Here is a 19,785-nt window from a genome sequence, read left to right as displayed (position 1 = left end):
ACGCCTATTTAGATGCATCCGCACCAGATTTGACACAACCACGTATTTTGACGCGACCGCAAAATTTTTTTGACACGCTGCAAAATATTCCGCTGCTAATTTTTGCTGAAGTTTTGCGAGACAATTCACCAATGCCGAAATACGGAAATTTGCTGCTAATCCATGTTGAAAAAAGTCTCAGACTTTAGCAGCCAAAGCCTTGCCTATAGGAACTCACGTGGGGAATAGAAGTCTTATCTTATGTTTAATTTTGTTTTGCAGTTCCACAAATATCTGAGAAATGTTCATTTTAATGAGCTTATGGAGGCTCAGGAGAATTACGTCATTTTCAGCTTGTATAGTCAACTGGACGTTGGTTTCAATGAGACGGAAGTTGGGACATATTATTGGTCAGAATCTGGAAGCTCTCTTGAAATCAATACCGAAAAGATAGTATGGAAAAAAGACACCCACAACCAGGTAGGGAGAGAAAACTTCTTGTTTCTCATATAGAAAACAAATATGACATTATCTCATTGGTCAAGTCTTGTGCATTTCTAATGAAGTTTTTATCAGTAGAATTCTCGCTGGGGAATTTCCTTGCAACCATAATTATGTTTTCTGACAACTTCTATAGCAAAACCAGGGGGCGCAGTGGAGCAGCATTTTGGTTGGGTTTACAACCCCTTTAAAGATGCAGAGGGGCACGGGGTAGCAAAGAGCCACACTTCCATTTACTGCACATTTGAACATTAGTAAATGACCCCTTGTACATTCTTCTCACCAACACTGTAAATATGGGGCAGTTGATGCTTCCCAAGTCCTTTAATGCTACAGAACATCACACAGTATCTGGCAGCTGGGGGTGACACTATAGCATCTATATACAGGTATTACTAAATTGATGTGAGTACAACCAGGCTCCTGTTAATTCCCTTCCCCCACTCGCTGAATAGTTTTTCCCATTCCCAAACTTCACTTTTACTAATCTGATTTGTAGACTCTAAAGTCCCAGTGTTCTCCCAACTGCCCCCCTGGCTCCAGGAAACTTCTAAGGGAAAGAGCGCCGCCCTGCTGTTATGACTGTGCCAGATGCTCCGAGGGGGAAATCTCCAATGTGACTGGTAAGTTAATAATAACTGAAGCTGCCAATAATGCAGTATAACTAATGTAATTTTTGGTTAGTAAATTATTATACAGGTATAGGACCCATTATCCAGAATGCTCGGGACCAAGGGTATTCCGGATAAGGGGTCTTTCTGTAATTTGGATCTCAATACCTTAAGTCTACTAAAAAATCAATAAAACATTAATTAAACCCAATAGGATTGTTTTGCATCCAATAAGGATTAATTATATCTTAGTTGGGATCAAGTACAGGTACTGTTTTATTATTACAGAGAAAAGGGAATCATTTAACCATTAAATAAACCCAATAGGGCTGTTCTGCCCCCAATAAGGGGTAATTATATCTTAGTTGGGATCAAGTACAGGTACTGTTTTATTATTACAGAGAAAAGGGAATCATTTAACCATTAAATAAACCCAATAGGGCTGTTCTGCCCCAATAAGGGGTAATTATATCTTAGTTGGGATCAAGTACAGGTACTGTTTTATTATTACAGAGAAAAGGGAATCATTTAACCATTAAATAAACCCAATAGGGCTGTTCTGCCCCAATAAGGGGTAATTATATCTTAGTTGGGATCAAGTACAGGTACTGTTTTATTATTACTGAGAAAAGGGAATCATTTAACCATTAAATAAACCCAATAGGGCTGTTCTGCCCCCAATAAGGGGTAATTATATGTTAGTTGGGATCAAGTACAGGTACTGTTTTATTTCTATTTAGAAAAAGGAAATCAGTTTAAAATTCTGAATTATTTGATTAAAATGGAGTCTATGGGAGACGGGCATTCCGTAATTCGGAGCTTTCTGGATAACGGGTTTCCGGATAAGGGGTCCGATACCTGTACTATGCTATTCTCTAAACTGGAATTCTGATGCAAGACTTAAAGGAACAGTAACACCAAAAAACAAAAGTGTATAAAAGTAATTGCAATGTAATATATAGTTGCCCTGCACTGGTAAAAATGATGTTTGCTAGAGAACAATGCACTGAGATGGCACCTACACACCGATATTACAGCTACAAATACATTTGTTGGTTCAAGAATAACATTTTTAATGGTAGAATCAATTATTTGTAATGTGAGCAGTGTAATACAGTAATAAAACTATACCATAAAAATGACAACAGAATCCCATATATCACATGTTCTGGATCTTCTCTAACTTACACCATTACATCATAAGTGTTACATACACTTTGATTTTGGGGTGTTGGTGTATAGGGCTGGGGCACCTTTAGTACCATGATGAAAAATTGTGAAAGAAAATGTTATAAAAACCTATGGGGATACTAGAATAGTGAAGTTCTTATTTAGATGAGGTTTATTTTCTGGCAGATGCGGAAAATTGTTTAAAATGTGGGGAGTATGAATGGCCAAACCAGGAGAAAACCCATTGTATCCAGAAACAAAATGAATTCCTTTCATACAGAGACGATTCCCTAACTGTGGCTTTTATTCTCCTCTCTCTGGTGTTTCTTATAATAGCAGCAGTTATACTGGGAATCTTTATTTCATTCCGAGACACCCCAGTAGTGAGAGCCAATAATCACACTCTGAGCTTTATTCTCCTTGTCTCCATCAAGCTGAGCTTCCTCTCTGTGTTTCTGTTCCTCGGTCGCCCTGTGGATATAACCTGCATGCTCCGGCAAACCTCCTTTGGGATCACCTTCTCCATAGCTGTGTCTTGTGTCCTGGCCAAGACTCTCATGGTTTCCATTACATTCAAAGCCACCAAGCCAGGGAGTCCCTGGAGAAAATGGGTTGGGGTAAAACTGGAAAATGGGCTTGTTTTTATTTGCTCATTAATTCAGTTTCTGATTAGTGTTATCTGGTTGGTCATTGCACCCCCTTATGTGGAGCACAACACACATTCTGAACCTGGAAAAATCATCATTCAATGCAATGAGGGCTCAGCCATTGGCTTCTATATTGTCCTCTCCTACATGGGACTGTTGGCATCTGTGAGCTTCATTGTAGCTTTCTTGGCTCGGAGCTTACCGGACAGTTTTAATGAGGCCAAGTACATCACTTTCAGCATGCTGCTCTTCTGCAGTGTTTGGATCACAATGATCCCGGCCTATCTGAGCACCAAAGGCAAATACATGGTGGCAGTGGAAATATTTGCCATCATCTCTTCATCCTGTGGCCTTCTCTTCTGTATATTCCTACCCAAATGTTACATTATCTTATTAAAGCCAGAGATGAACACAAAGCAATATTTACTGGGGAATAATAAAGAAGCCAATAAAGACCAATTAACACCATCTGTATCTGTTCAATAATCATGCAATGTTTTTATTTTTGTTTTTTTTTCATACTTCATTTACTATACTATAGAAATATACTGTATTGAATAACAGAATTGTATTGTATGATATTATAATAATTAATACTAAATTTCAAAAATATTTCATCATGTTAAAATACATATTTGTAGATTGACTTTGGCCACAGTTGTTGGATTACAGATGTAAAATTCCCCATTAAAGGTTAAAAACCTAAAAACTGTTTTGTTTTTTGTTGAAAAATTGTAATATATAGAAAAGAAGAAGGTGCTGAGGAAGGTACAGAACGACTCCTTAGCCTCCGTGCATCACTGTGACATAAAGGGAAAAAAAATATATAGTCATTGTCAACTCAAGCTAAAGAAGTGCCACAAAGAAACTCCTCACTGCCTCTCCCTCCAAGGACTCATCGCTCAGTCCACCAGTCAGAACTGAGGAAACCCCCAATAAGAACTTGGTTCTGGTGCAATTAAGAGAAATGGGGACTATAACATCACTCTGGAATGCTCTCCCAAGATCCACAGAAGATCTCAATCTGGTTTCCCCCAAGGAGTGTTCAGTGTTCTGGTACAACTCAAACATGGCATAGGGTGGATACATAGTGGACACGTTGGTGGACATGATCTTGAGTGGAGAAAAAAACATTGTAAAGTTTAATTTCAGATCTTTTCTTTCTCCTCTTCATCTTTTTCTTGTCCTCCTGACTGGTATCTCCTTCCAGGTCCCATGATTTTTACACTGAAGGCATAGGCTCATCATCTCCAATAGACATAATTTCATCAGTGTCACCAAGTAGATCACCTCCCCCACTACTTTTCATTACCTGGTTCCCACCCTGCACTTCTGAAGGCTTTCCTGTATCCATTTTTGCCCTTACATTGCCCTTGCTCTCAGAATCACCCTCTATTCCACTATCAGATTCTTCACCAAGAGTTTGACCAGAAGGCTATGTATCAGTTTCCAATGGAATATTATCCTAATCAGCCTATTTCCCCCTCTCTCCTCCTCCCTTGAGATTCTTTGCAGCTCATTCTGTTCCTCCATTACACCCCCCTCAAGATTTTTGCCTATTCGAGAGATTACATTTGTTTAATAAGTCAGTTTGCACTGATGGGATTAGTTTTGGGTGTTTTAAGTGGCTGATTATCAGGCTTTTCTTTCTTATGCTAACTTCCACCCACTCCTTTTAATCAAAAGGGACCGATGATTGTTAAAAAGTCTTTGGAGCAAAAGAAATAGATTTGGAAAGTGAGTACTTGGAACGCTGCCTCTCAGGTAATGGGGCAGGCTGGAGTTGGGAAGAAAAGGGGTTGGGTGGTTTAGCAACCAGTAAAGGCTAGTTTTTGGATTGATGGGAATCTGACCCTTGGGCTGGGAGCAGGCATTTATGGAGCTCTTTTCTAATCTCCTCAATTTCCATAGCCATCTTCTCTTCCCAATCAGTCCAACTCTGACAGATATTATGTGTGTAGAGCTTCAGGGCAAGCTCTGTGCGAGTGGCAAATGAATCCACACACTTAACCTCTTTGCCCAGAGTCTCTATATGAGCAGCACAAATATTAGGGTATATGGTCATGGAACTCTTTTAATGTTACAAATCTTGTCAGAAATCTGCTGCTTTGGTTATTGAGAATAACAAATGTTTTTGTAATACGACATAACTAAGAATATTGGGGTGGTGAAACAGGGGGTTCTTGGTATGCGCTTTAGATTTTTATTTGCCCTCTAGCAAAATTTTGATAAGAAGTGTCTGTCTGAGCATTGTCCATTTTTCCCATCATCTATAGAAAATAGAAGTGGATTCAGTAATTGTATATGCAGTTTTTTATATTTATAGTGAAATTCCAATTCATTGACAACATATTGGACATTAAGGATCTTAGTTGATTTTCATCTACAAGCGATTAGTTGCATGAAAAATGATAGTGAGGAATTATTAGCAGATGCTTGGGGGAGTCAATCCCAATAACAGTAGGGTTGGTGTTATGGACAACTGTCCCAATTTCCTTTTATATAATGTTCCAGTTTTCCCTGTAAGGAAAGTAGCGCTGGGCAACTCCATAAGATATCGAGGGGGTCTCTTTTTAAATGAACCTATATATAATAATTTCAATCACTGAAATCACTATCTTAATATAATTCTTGGAAATTTCCAACTGGGCTCCTTTAGATTCTAATAATTTGCACCATGAAATAATCAGCTTTGTCAACAGATATCAGTTAAAGAACACATTCATTAAAAATGATCAAAGTCCAAAAACATATCTTTTTGCGCCCAGGAACATATTACTTCCTAGTAGAGTAACATAAAGGGTAAGTCAAACAAGCAGTTCTCTGAACCAATGATATTTGAATTATCAGTTGTTTCCCCCAAGTATACCAGATTTATGGTTCATTTCAGGCCTAAACATAATTACATAACATTTGGGCAGAAATATAGAGGCTAAAAGGCCCGCGCTTGAGGTGAGTATGGCAAATATCTCCACACACACAGTGTTTTTGCCTTTGGTGCTCAGATAGGCCGGGATCATTGTGATCCAAACACTGCAGAAGAGCAGCATGCTGAAAGTGATGTACTTGGCCTCATTAAAACTGTCCGGTAAGCTCCGAGCTAAAAATGCTAAAACAAAACTAACAGCTGCCAGAAGCCCCATATACCCAATAACTGAGTAAAAGCCAATAGCTGAGCCCTCATTGCACTGAATGATGATGGTTCCAGGGGAAGTGTGAATGTCCAGTTCCTGAAAGGGAGGAGAAATGGCCAACCAAGTCATGCAGATGATTATTTGAATGGATGAGCAGAACAAGACTACAGAATTGGACAGTTTGACTCCCAGCCATTTTCTCCATGAGCTCCCTGGCTTGGTGGCTTTGAAAGCAACACAAACCATGATAGTCTTGGCCAGGAGAGAAGAGACAGCTATGGAGAAGGTGATTCCAAAAGTGATGATGCGCAGCATGCAGGTTATATCCACAGGGCGACCGAGGAACAGAAACACACTGAGGAAGCTCAGCTTGATGGAGACAAGGAGGAGGAAGCTCAGGCTCCGGTTGTTGGCTCTCACTATGGGGGTGTCCCAGTTTGTAATAAACACTCCTAATATCATCAGAGTTATGACAAAAAGGAGAACGGAAATTGATGAAAAAATGACAGTCATCACATCATTTGTATATGAGAGAAAGTCTTCCATTTTTTTAGTGCACTTATTCCTTTTCTCATTGGGCCACTCCATGTCGGAGCATCTGATGCAGTTTTCACTGTCTGTAAAAAGAACCATTAAGTAAACAGCAAAGGAGTGCTCAAAAGACATTTATAAATTGCCAAAATAGTGGCCAAATAGTTATTTAAAAACAAACAAAAATATATATAAAGGTTATTACAGCATTGGAAATTACAATGCTGAACCTTGAAACAAAATGTCACTATCTGACTAGTAACGCTGGTTATGCTTTTGGGTGCATAATGGAAATCATATTTTTGCTGGGTCCCTATAGCTTCTCTTTTTAACTTTCCCCTTTCTTCCTTCCCCAACCACCACGTCAAAGGTTGCATTTTCTTATTCTAATTGGCTACGTAAGTTTTACATGCATTCATACCAGTTATAGTGGAGATCTCACCCTCGGAACACTGGACGCAGTCATAACAGCAGGACTGGGCTCTGGGCCTTGGGGCCTTCCTGAAGCCGGGGAGACATTTGTCTGAACATTGAGCTCTTGGGATCTAAAGTAAAAAAAAAAAATATATATATATATATCAAAATAAAACAGCCAGCACCAAGTATCTTTGTGTTTCAAAAACAACCGACGTTTCGGTCCATTTTGGGACCTTTTTCAAGGTCCCAAAAGGGACCGCAACGTCGGTTGTACATGCAATTATAATACACAAGAGATTTTTTGAAACACAAAGACCCTTGGTGCTGGCTGTTTTATTTTGATATTTATGTGATATCCCGTGCACAGGGGCAGCTGCAGAGCAGCAGATTTTTGGAGTGTGGTGCTGTCGTGTGGACTGTTTTATATATATATATATATATATATAAAATAAGGGGTGATGTTGATTAAGCTCCATTTATTCAGCATTCATTTCCATGGTCTTAACTCTCAACTTCAAAAAATGACGGCTGTTGGATACCCATGGATTCTAGAATAAGGCAGATATAAGGATTCAGCAACCTTATAATAAAAGGTCCTGGGCAAAATTTTATTGGTGGGCTCCAACTGCCCCTTTAGAAAATGGCATCAATATGCGCCACATCTGCACCCATTCTAGCTCAACTGTAGCCCTAAATGACTCCTTCATTTTTTACTGGTACATTTTCAATCAAAACCAAGAGATGAAGAAACATGGTTCTACCTTGTTGTGTTTTGTTTTCCACTTTATCTTCTCCAGACTGATGTTTAGTTTCTGATCCAATGGAGCCCAGGGTATGTACCATCCAACTTGGGTCTCACTTATATACTCCTTGGACCTGCTATAGAAATTGGTGATCCAAAAAGGGGACACCAACTCCCCATGTTCATTAAAAGCTTTTATTAATGTGTCCTTGTAATGGAACTGCCATATTTTCAGTAAGGAGCGTATCTGCAAAGAATAAGTCAACAAATCAACAAATGCTATTGGTTTGTGTGCTTACAACCAACCAAAATCTAATAATTAGTGATGAGTGAATCTGTCCTGTTTCGTTTTGCCGAAAAATTAGCAAAACACGTGAAATGTTGGGTGTAAGAAAAAAAATGTCACGTGCATGAAAAAATATTCAATTTCTGAATGTCTGGCGGCTTTTACATTAGTTTTGACATTGGTTTGATACCTCCTCATAAAAAGTAATTATATTAGTCTGGCAAGATCGGTTATGCATGAAACCATATTGGCACTGATAAGGTTATACCAACATAAGGATATGTATATTCATCAACCGGCACATAAGCTCTTAAATTAAACAGAAAAACTAATGACAATAAAGGGTAAAAGTGTGTATCTAGAAAATCAATATGAGCTGATCTATCAAGGACCACAAAAATGTCATTTTGGTGAAGCAAAGATCTCTGTTTAAACAAACTACTGACTTACTCTTCAAGGCACAATAATTAGGGTAAACATCTTTTTTCAATTTAGAACAAACCATTGTGTGATACTGATGTAATTAAAACGTGCTTAATCCTGATTGGTCATGTAGTGGAACCACCTTATGTATAACATTAACATGATTTGTATAACATGAATATAAATAAAGATCTGCCCACCAATCAGGACAGAACAAAGAGACTATGGGGCCAATTCACTAAAGTGTGATAAAATTTATTGCACGCTTTTTTGCGTTAAATTAGTCGCGATAATTAGCGCGCGATTCACCATAGTATTATCGCGTGCGTTAAGTCGCCATTTTCGCATGCGTTATTTTTCGCTAGTTTTAGCACATGCGTTAATTTTTGCGCTGAAAAGAATACAATTGCATGATTCACAAACACTTAGGCGCACTAAATATCGCATTGGTCTATGCAAAAATTAACTCCTACTACAGGCAGGCGAAAAATTATAGAAAAGTACAGTAAATGAGTTTTTGGCAATAAAATATGGACTTACAGTGTTATTTATTCAGTCTGTGTCTTTTTACTCAATTTTACTAAAGTCTTAGCATGTATGGAATTTCCCTACTAATATACAGTACTATAGCGGTGAATATTTAGTCGGATAATATACAGTACTATAGCGGTGACTATTTAGTCGGATAATATACAGTACTATAGCGGTGAGTATTTAGTCGGATAATATACAGTACTATAGCGGTGAATATTTAGTCGGATAATATACAGTACTATAGCGGTGAATATTTAGTCGGATAATATACAGTACTATAGCGGTGAGTATTTAGTCGGATAATATACAGTACTATAGCGGTGAATATTTAGTCGGATAATATACAGTACTATAGCGGTGAGTATTTAGTCGGATAATATACAGTACTATAGCGGTAAATATTTAGTCGCACAAAATACATTACTAGGTATATTTTGGCGATTTCTTTGTTGCGACTTTGTAATCTCGCGACTGGTGGACATTTTGTAGCGATTTTGTAATGAATACGCTATATGGGTTAAATTTTTGCAAATATTCTGCCAACAATTTTGCCTTTAGCCCATTTAGCTGAATAGTAAAACTTGCGCTAATTAGTACGTAGCGTATTTTCTGGCGAGTGGGATAACTGCCAATCCAATGTTTTGTTGCCAGAATAATTGCAATATTATATTTGTCCCCGTTTAATAAAGTGCCCATTACATATTTGCCATTTATTCTGTGTCTAAAATCTCCCACTTAATTTAAGCCACTTTAGCAAATGGACCCCTAAGTATTTGGCTAAATATTCTTAAATGCCCCCCCCATTTTATTATCTCTAACACTTCTTTTTTTTTCTTAGTTAGATTTTTATTGGTCTTTGGGGTTTTTTTTTTGCAAATAAACATTTATACAGCACCTCTCTAGCACTCTGTGCTCTATCAGGGCAAAATGTTGCCAGTTTTATGCTGCCGATTGTCGCGTGTGTAATGTTGCGACAATTAGCGCTTGCGATAATTAGCGTACATGCGGAAAATACCGCGCACGTTATTTATCACAACAAAAATATCGCATGAAATATCGTGCAAGTATACTTATAGTGAATCGTGCGAAAAGTTGCGAAAATTAAGACGCAATAACATTTTTACCGCACGCTATAAATAGCGCACGCTTTATCACACTTTAGTGAATCTGCCCCTATGTGTCTGTTCTGTTGCATGCAAAGATTTCTCTCTAAAGCTGACAATCCATTTGCAGCAAGGCAGCACAAACGTATAGTATTGGGATTTGCAATGTATTCAAGTACCCTATCCCTTATTACCCCTTCCAAAAGCTTCCCTACTACTGATGTCAGACTAACAGGCCTATAGTTTTCAGGCTGAGAACGGCATCCCTTTTTAAATAACGGCACCACATTAGCAATTTGCCAGTCTCTTGGCACCATGCCAGACCTCAACAAATTAAGTGAAGAGGTTTGGCAATCACAGCGCTCAGCTCATTTAATACCCTGGGATGAATCCCATCCGGCCCTGGACCTTAGTTTACCTTTACATGTTCAAGTCTCTTTTGAATTTCCCCCCCGAGTGACCCATGCGTCAGTAGCTAAATTACTAGAACTGGGCATATTACAAGGGAAGCCTTCATTATCTGCCTCCTCAGATGTATAGACAGATGGGAAATAAGAGTTCAAAATTTCAGCTTTTTCCCTGTTCTCATCAACCAACTTACCCCCCCGTGATAATAATGTGGATTGTATATGACCACTAAAGGAACCAGATTTATTTCAGGTTTTTGTTTGTTCTGTAGAAGTTGACTTGTGGGAATGCTAGTGACTATATGAATGTATTGATCCACAATCCTTGGGTTGAAGCCCCTGTTGATGCAGTCTGATTTAAATGTTTTGAGGTGGTGATTCCTTTCAGGAGTGTCAAAACGTAAATGATTATATCATAAATCCTGGCTGTAGATGATGGAGTTTGGTGTGGTCAGGCTAAAAGCTGTCATACATTAAATATGATGGTTAGTCTGTTGCCTTTCAATATATGGTGGTTAGTGATGAGTGAATCTGTCCCGATTTGCTTTGGCAAAAAATTTGTGAAACAACAGAAAAATTTGCCAAATGGCAAAAATTTCACGAACTTGTTTGTCATGCAACTTTTTTTGTTGTGTGCAATATTTTTGAGATGCGACCGTTCCTATTTTGACGTGGCCACACCAGTTTTCACATGACAACGCCCAAATTGACGTGACCATGCCCAATTAGTGATGATTGAATCTGCCCCATTTTGCTTTGGCGTCAAATTTGCAAAACGACAGAAAAATTCGCGAAATGGCAAAAAATTCACAAACTCGTTTGCCGTGCAAACTTTTTTTGTTATGCACAATTTTTTTGTGATGTGACCATGCCTATTTTGATGCGACAACACCCAATTTTTTTGACGCGCAACAAATTTTATTGCTGCCAATTTTTGCAAAACAGTTCGTCAATGGCAAAATGTGGAAATTCGCTGCAAAATCCATACCTGGCAAAAAAACTCCCTCATCACTAATGGTGGTTTGTATAATATTTTTCCTGATATGATATGAAAGGTTGTGTCTAGAAAGTGAATGTGAGCGGGGGATTAGTTTAATTTCAAATTGAAAGTCACTGAATAAGTTCTTGTTCAGTACCTGTCCAGATTATAAATATATAATCTATATAATGGAGGTACCTCAAAGGTTTGGTGCTGCAGGTGGAGAGGAAGTCGTCTTCTGGTTATAGTAGTAGTTAAGGTAACTGCATGGGATGGTAGGCTATGCTTTTCCAGAATTACTTTGTGGATGGCTATACCATTCTTGTGTGGAATGTTGCCAGGTTGGGCCAGGTTGGATCTGCAGAGTGCCAATGAGTCCTATGGGAGACTTTCCTTGGGCCGGGTTGGAGCTGCAGAGTGCCATTGAGCCCTATGGGAGACTTTCCTTGGGCCGAGGTTGGAGCTGCAGAGTGCCATTGAGCCCTATGGGAGACTATCCTTGGGCCGGGTTGGAGCTGCAGAGTGCCATTGAGCCCTATGGGAGACTTTCCTTGGGCCGGGTTGGAGCTGCAGAGTGCCATTGAGCCCTATGGGAGACTTTCCTTGGGCCGGGTTGGAGCTGCAGAGTGCCATTGAGCCCTATGGGAGACTTTCCTTGGGCCGGGTTGGAGCTGCAGAGTGCCATTGAGCCCTATGGGAGGCTTTCCTTGGGCCGGGTTGGAGCTGCAGAGTGCCATTGAGCCCTAGGGGAGACTTTCCTTGGGCCGGGTTGGAGCTGCAGAGTGCCATTGAGCCCTATGGGAGACTTTCCTTGGGCCAGGTTGGATCTGCAGAGTGCCAATGGGTCCTATGGAAAGCTTCCAAAATCATACATTGAAGGTTTCAAAGGCAGAAAGGTTTTCGCCCCATTTCACGTCGAAAGTTTGGATCTAAAAAATTTGTGACTTTCAGGGCGCAACCACAATAAGACTTTTTGTGACATTTTTGAACATCAGTAATTGTCGTGGTTATGCTGAATTTTTTTCCAATCGTGATTTTAACCACCCAAAGATTGTGGTTTCATGAATGGGCCCCTCAGTGTCTTGTATCCCTTACAACAGGTTTCAAGGTCTGCTTGACCCTGCCTAATATGCCCTCCATCACAGTGCCAATTCCAGATACTCTAAGTCATCCATCTGATACCAGAGACAGGTACCTTCTAATTCAAGATTAGGCAGATTCATTGAAAATGATGGGATTTTGCTACATTCACGCAGCAAATTCAAATTCAAGATTCAAGTTGATTCTTCAGCTTTTCACACAATTGAATGTTTGTGTTTCAAGGTTTTTTTCTTTATAAATAAGCACATACAGTATGTGAGTAAGGTGAGTTATTTAGTTTTTTCTATTAAAAAAATAAAAACATCTGCCCCTACACAAAAGTGTCAGTCAGGGGCTACTAAAGCAAATACAATTCTCTACTTCTTAAAAAGGGATGGAGAAATGCAAACATAATTTTGCCTCTTTATAGCTCCCTGGTAAGGCCTCATCTTGAGTATGGGGGGCATTATTTGGTCTCCAGTCCTTTAAAAGGAGATTAATGAGCTGGAGAGAGTGCAGAGACATAAAATAAACATTTGATGTGCGTAATTATTTGCATTCCCCAAATTTTTCACCGTTTTTGTGAATTTTTTGGCGAAACGGGATAAACTTGCTCATTATTAATCCCAGTACTTTCTACTATATTATCAAATATATACATACATATACAGTTGATACACTCACATAGATATATTTATCCATGAACTCATCCAAGTGACTCTTAAAAACAGACTCAGCCATTGCAACATCACCCAGTAGGGTAAATCCCATCCTCACTGCCCTCACCGCCCTCACCATGAAGAACCATTTGCCCTGTTTGATGTGAAATTTCTGTCCCATAGGTATAAAGAGGGGACCTCTAGTACTTTGTCACCGTCTTCCACCTCTTCCATAAATAACATTAAAAAAACATCACATGCTAATAATATATGAATATCAATATAATCCAAACAGCTTACCCGAAATTTATAATTTAACTCATTTCTGTAGTTTTTAGGACTTTCCTTACTGAGTAAGGCTTGCATAGAATGGTACTTGATACTTATTTGAGACAAAGCATCAACTGCAAGAATCATATTACTAGTATGAAAGTGCCCCCTAAAGGCTTCAATATCTGTTAATCTTTCCTCTCCTTTGCATTTCTTAAGATGGGAAAAATGAATTTTATGGAATGGAGATAAACTCATATTTTCTGATATACAGGAATGGTGGTGCAACCAGATAGTCTCCAGCAACTTGTCTTCTGGGTATCTTGATGGGTGGAGGCTCTCTAGAAACATTGTAAACTGGGGATTACTTTTTTTATACGCTTTCCTATTCTGCATAAATACCAAGCTTCCATTAAATAGTTGAAATCCATAGTTGAAGACATGACTATAATATAACCAGTCAGATGTATAAATAAAAGTCTTTTCACTTAATGTATCTGATAGTTCATTTAATGTCATTGCAGTTTTAAGATTAATTGTCCCACAAAAAATAATAACACTGCTCGAGAATTTTTGGATGATTCCTTTATGCAAGATATTTTCTTCAGCATCAATTTCTTCTACTTGAATATTTAATGTGAAGTCAATGCAGATGCCTTCACTAGAGAGATAATGCTTCAGCAGTTGGTAAGCCCCTTCTCCATTTATATCGTTAGTTGTAATAACTCCAACCCAGGTCCATCCAAAATATTTCAGTAATTGTGTTATAACATAAAACTGTCCTTTCTTACTTTGTACAGTTCGGAAAAAGTACGGGAAGGTGTCTCTGTCACTGAGGAAAGGGTCTGTAGCTCCGTAACTGATCTGCAACAATAAAAAGTTTGAAACAAAAGAAATAACAGTGTTTGTGATTATGTTCCTTTATATTTTTGTCTCCCCTGCACCTTGAAGTCCTATATTGATATTCAGTATCTAGTAGAATTAAGTCTAAAACTACTGGACTTTTCTGAGTTTTTTCTTGAAAACGTTTCACCGCTCATCCAAAAAAGCCAGTTTTGGACTGTGCTATAGTTATCAAAGAGGGGGGGGGACCTTGATATTGAAGTATACAGGAAACCCACTCACACAGACCAGTACTTGCTGTTTGATTCCCACCACCCTTTGGAACATAAACTGGGTGCCATTAGGACTCTACATCATCGGGCTGAAACTGTGGCATCCAATGCAGAGGCTAAGGAGAAGGAATATAAACACCTAAAAGGAGCTCTGAAAACTTGTGGGTACCCAGACTGGGCCTTTATCAAAACCAAATCAAAGACCAGCAAAAAGACCAGACCAACAAACAGAAAGGAGGAACACAGCAGGCAAAGCAGCATAGTCATCCCATATGTTGCTGGAACATCAGAAAAACTACAAACATTGCATTCCTGTGTTTTTCAAACCCAGCAACACCCTGAAACAAAAACTGGTGCACCCATTTATGCCAACCTGGAAAAACCATCCCTGAACAGGGGAGGGGGCCTGCGACACCACTTGTCATCAACATACAATCCTGCTGTTACATCCTTAACCAGGCGGTTTCACAACAGTTCACACTTCCAGTCATGTACTTTGAAGGATTAACACCTTCATCAATGAGAATCAGGGTACCATTGTGATTGGATCATACCTTCTTACACCTGTCAGTTTCAGCTAACACCTAACTGAACAAGTTCAATGGAACCATTGTGATTGGATGTTTGTGACTGTACTACCATCAAGAGTTTAAATGACCTGGATGAATGAGAATCTTCATAGACATATATTGATATTTAGGGATGTAACGAACATCGCCAAAAATGTTCGCGGACCCGTTCGCGGACTTTCGGCAAAACTCGCGAATATTCGCGAACTTTGCGAACCCCATAGACTTCAATGGGAAGGCGAACTTTAAAACCTAGAAAAGCCATTTCTGGCCAGAAAACTGATTTTAAAGTTGTTTAAAGGGTGCCACGACCTGGACAGTGGCATGCAGGAGGGGGATCAAGCAAAAATTTCTCTGAAAAATACTTTGTAAAAAAAACGGCAAAAAAAAAACCGCCAAAAAATAACGCCAAAAAAAACCGCCAAAAAATAATGAAAAAAAAACGCCAAAAAATAATGGCAAAAAAAAAACCGCCAAAAAAAACGCGGCGAACCCAAAATGGCGAACATCGCCGAAAGTTCGCAAATTTGCGGACTTGCGAACACCCGATATTCGCGTGAATTAGTTCGCCGGCGAACAGTTCGCTACATCTCTATTGATATTGATATTTTTTTTTCTACATTAGGCGTTTCCCCTTTATAATATCTAGTCTTTATTTGGATCTACTGAGCTTGCATTTCTGTTTCAACCATATTCATGATATTTTTACCCACTCACCCTTCCCATTTTCATAGTATATCTGTAGTAATAAGTCAAATCAACTGGACTTGTAGATTTTATTTTTATTCTTGAAGACGTTTCGCTAGTCCTCAGACTGGCCTTTTTAAATCAGAATGACTTGTACAAGGATATTTCTGTAATACATACCCAGGAATGTTGCTCTAATCAGCTTCATCTGTTTATTATAACCAACATGGGGTCAGGGATCTCATGAAGGTAAGGTGTTGATTCTATTAGCATGATTGGAGCTTTGAGGTGTTATTAATCTATCCAGGGAGAGGTGCCAAAACAGCATTGTATATGGCAGACAAAAGATGTTACACCCCCATCTCTATTCAAGCTTGGTTTTTTCCATTTACACATATATGGCTTCTTTGACACCTCTTTTGAACCAGTCCCCCTCCCTTCCCAGAATATAGACCTGGCAGTCTTCAAACATGTAGAAGTCCTGGCTCTTCTGTGCTGCACCATACCTTGGGGGAACTGTTTCTCCCACACACAAGTCAGAGCACTAGTGATGAGCGAATCTGTCCCGTTTCGCTTTCAAAAGATTTGCGAAACGGTGAATATGTCACCCGAGACTAATTTTTGGACGTGCAAATATTATTTTGACTCGCCGCGAATCCATGCCTGCCGAAACATTTCACCCATCACTACAGAGCACTCCTCACTGCACTGCATACATGATGTGAACATTTTATGCATTGGAGTTGGTGTCTCAGGTGAAGCAGTTGCTGTCTCAGTGTGTCGCCGGGTTTAAAGCAGACAGGGATGCAGTGTTTATCAAAAACACATCAAAACAGTAGACTACAACATCACGTTGACATAGGAAGATGTGCTAGATAACACACTGTTTTTTTGGACTGCTTGGTAAGAGTCAGAGAGGCTGGAAAGCTGGAAATAGAGGTCTACAGGAAACCAACCCAAAGGGACCAGTACCTGCTGTCTGACTCCCACCATCTACTAGATTACAAACTGGGAGTTATCAGAACCCCACACCACAGTGCAGATATGAACCCCACTAGCACAGAAGGCAAGAAGAAAGAGTTGGAACATCTCAGAGGGGCCCTTAAACTTGTGGGTATCCAGATAAGATACGTGACATGTAAAAGAACTTAATTCTCCCACATGTAGATGGGGTGTTCAAAAAACTTAGAAAGATTTTTTAATAAACACCAAATTCCTACTTGCTTTAACAAGAAACTGGTTCACCCGGAAGAAGCAACTACAAATCATAAGAGGAGTAACATGGTGTATGCAGTGCAGTGAGGAGTGATCTGACTTATATGTGGGAAAAACAACAGTTACACCAGCTTATGGGACGGCACAGAAGTGCCAGCTCCTCGGGTCAGCTCAGCTGGGTACCTACATCTAAAAGGAAAAAGGACCCACATTTGAAGACTGGCAGGGTCATATTCTGGACAGGGAGGTGGACTGGTTCTATAAAGGTGTTAAAGAAGTCAAATATATGAAAATGTAAAGGGGTGCAACATCTTTTGTCTGCCACATACAATGCTGTTTTGGGACCTTTCCCAGGGTGGTTTAATAACACCTCATACCTATAATCAGTCTAATACAATCAACACCCTACCTTCATGAGGCCTCTGTTATGTGAAAAAGATATGTAAATTAGGATTTGGTTCGATATTCGGCTGAATCCTTAACGAAGGATTCGGGTTTGGCCAAATCCGAAAAAAGTGGATTCGGTGCATCCCTACTGAGAACTTTCATAGACATTTATTGTGTTTTTTACACAACAATAATCAGAACAGCTAGGACTCTTAGAGGCATATTATAAAAAAAAAATCACATTCAACCCATCATTTCCATTCCCTGCCAGATCTAGAATATGTCTTGAAAACTTGAATTGAAAAATAGCTTGAATTTTACTAATACAAGTCCCATTAAATTCTACATCAACTTGCCAGCTTTTAGATGGACTTTTATATTTAAGTTTTCAAGTTTTTTTGATTAATAATTCTCAAACATTCAGTTTTTGGAAACTCATATTTTAATTTTCTATTTTTCCCACCAAAACTTGGAAACCCCGCCCCATAAATTTGAACGTTAATGAATATACTTACTTTGGAACAATCACGCAAAAGAGTTTCACAAATGAAATAAGTTCTGTGTTCTAAAATAAATTAAAAAGTGCCCAATAATCCTGTCTACTGAGATGAATGTTTTGGCTTTTCTTGAGGAGGCCAACGTCAATGTTGGAGAGTCATTGTGTAATATATAAGCAGCTCAAAGTGATCTATATATTCATATACTCAGTTTTAGTGAGCTCAGCATCCAATCAGAAAGTTCATGTCTTTTTTTAAAGTGATTGAATGCATTATGTACTAGCTAAACTTTAGATATAAATATATAATATAGATATGAAAAAAATATAAAAATATTTGTTTTCATGCTATGGGGATAATAAAGAAAATACAGCTGATTTTACCAAAACCTCATATTTCCAAAATAAAATATGTAGAATTTTGTGGAGATGCCAAATTTTCAACGTGAATCACTGGAAATGAACAAAGTTCTTTATATCAGGGCCAAACTGCAAGTGTTTGATAAAATTATTGTTTTTTTTTTATTTTGAAAATTAACAGAACTTGCACTTATGGCATATGGAATTCCAGTAGTTTTCTTAAGTAAACCTTTAAGAAATGAATGTAAAATTGCTCAGGGTTAGTGATAAGTGAATTTTTTCGCCAGACATGGATTCGCAGCGAATTTCCGCATTTCGCCATTGGTGAAATGTTTCATGGGCGTGGTCTCGTCAAAAAAGGGCGCATTTGTCTCAGAAAAAAAACACGGGTGACCAAAAACATGCAGGTGACAAAAAAGAGAAAAAATCAGTGTGACAGTTAATAGGGTGGTCCCCCAAATACTCAGTGCTTCTTGGTGGAGTTCTTTGAAACCAAATCTTCAATATAGTAGAAACTGTGTGATCGTGTGCTGCCTCCTCATAAGAACAATCGTGTTGATGGAAGCGCATGGAATTAGAGAAAAACAAAAGCTAAACTAGTGCAATACGTACAAAACTTTCTTTGTGACTAAAACGCTAAAAGTGCTTATACATCAGCCCAATGCATTTTTAGCCGAATTGATTTCTCTACATGCTCTTATTTCAATCAAATCTGGTGAGCATTTACTTTGGACAAAAAAGACACGGGCGACAAAAAAAATTGTGCTACAAATACATTTTGTAAATTTTTCACCGGTTTCGTGAATTTTATGGAGAAGCAAACGGGACAGATTCGCTCATCACTACTCAGGGTGCTTTTCTAAACACTTAACATTGTTTATTTTTTCAGTTTTAGGGCTATTTATCTTTTTAGTAACTGTTAATTTAATGGACTTTGTAACAACAGGGCCCCCTGTTGGTCAGTTGCCGTCAGTCAGTTGCTCTGTTCAGGAAGGAGATGGGAAATGGCATCTAAGGATTCTGTACCAGTTAGACTTGAGGAACTAACCCTAAAGAACCACCTACTCTGTTTAATGAGTGATGTTGGGGAATGCCCTACCAAGTCATGTTGTGATGGCAGATTCCATTAATGCCATTTAGAGTGGATTGGATGATTTCTTATTCAAACATAGCATCCAAGGCAATTGTGATCTAAAGAAGATTGGTGGACCCATTAATGACAGCAGTTTCATAAGTTCTTGACAAATTCCAATCACTGATGGTGGGTTTGGCAAAATAAGGTGACACAAAGGCTTCAGTGGATTTTACTTGGCCACTATCAATTATTAACTGACGCACACCAGTACATAATCAGAAATATCAGTTATACTCCTACCCAGTATGACATATAATTAGCTTGGCAAGGTACTTGATCAATGGCACTTGGGCAATACATTATTTTGATGTATTTAAGTGATTGGTTCCACTAAATAAAAAACTAGCT

At 38.8% G+C, this 19,785-nt stretch overlaps 1 protein-coding gene across 1 annotated transcript in view; it reads left to right on the top strand.

Annotated features, from left to right (window-relative positions):
* Positions 1-265: 265 nt before the first annotated feature.
* Positions 266-19,785, top strand: part of LOC116408410 — a 28,494-nt gene continuing 8,974 nt past the window's right edge. Inside the window, exons 1-2 of the mRNA XM_031895218.1 lie at positions 266-459; positions 980-1,103. The gene's annotated coding sequence lies outside the window, so the exon portion shown is untranslated. The remainder of the gene's footprint in view (positions 460-979; positions 1,104-19,785) is intronic.

This window comes from Xenopus tropicalis, chromosome 1, assembly GCF_000004195.4.
Source record: "Xenopus tropicalis strain Nigerian chromosome 1, UCB_Xtro_10.0, whole genome shotgun sequence".
Classification (NCBI taxonomy): domain Eukaryota; kingdom Metazoa; phylum Chordata; class Amphibia; order Anura; family Pipidae; genus Xenopus; species Xenopus tropicalis.
This window is presented reverse-complemented; position numbering and strand designations above follow the sequence as displayed.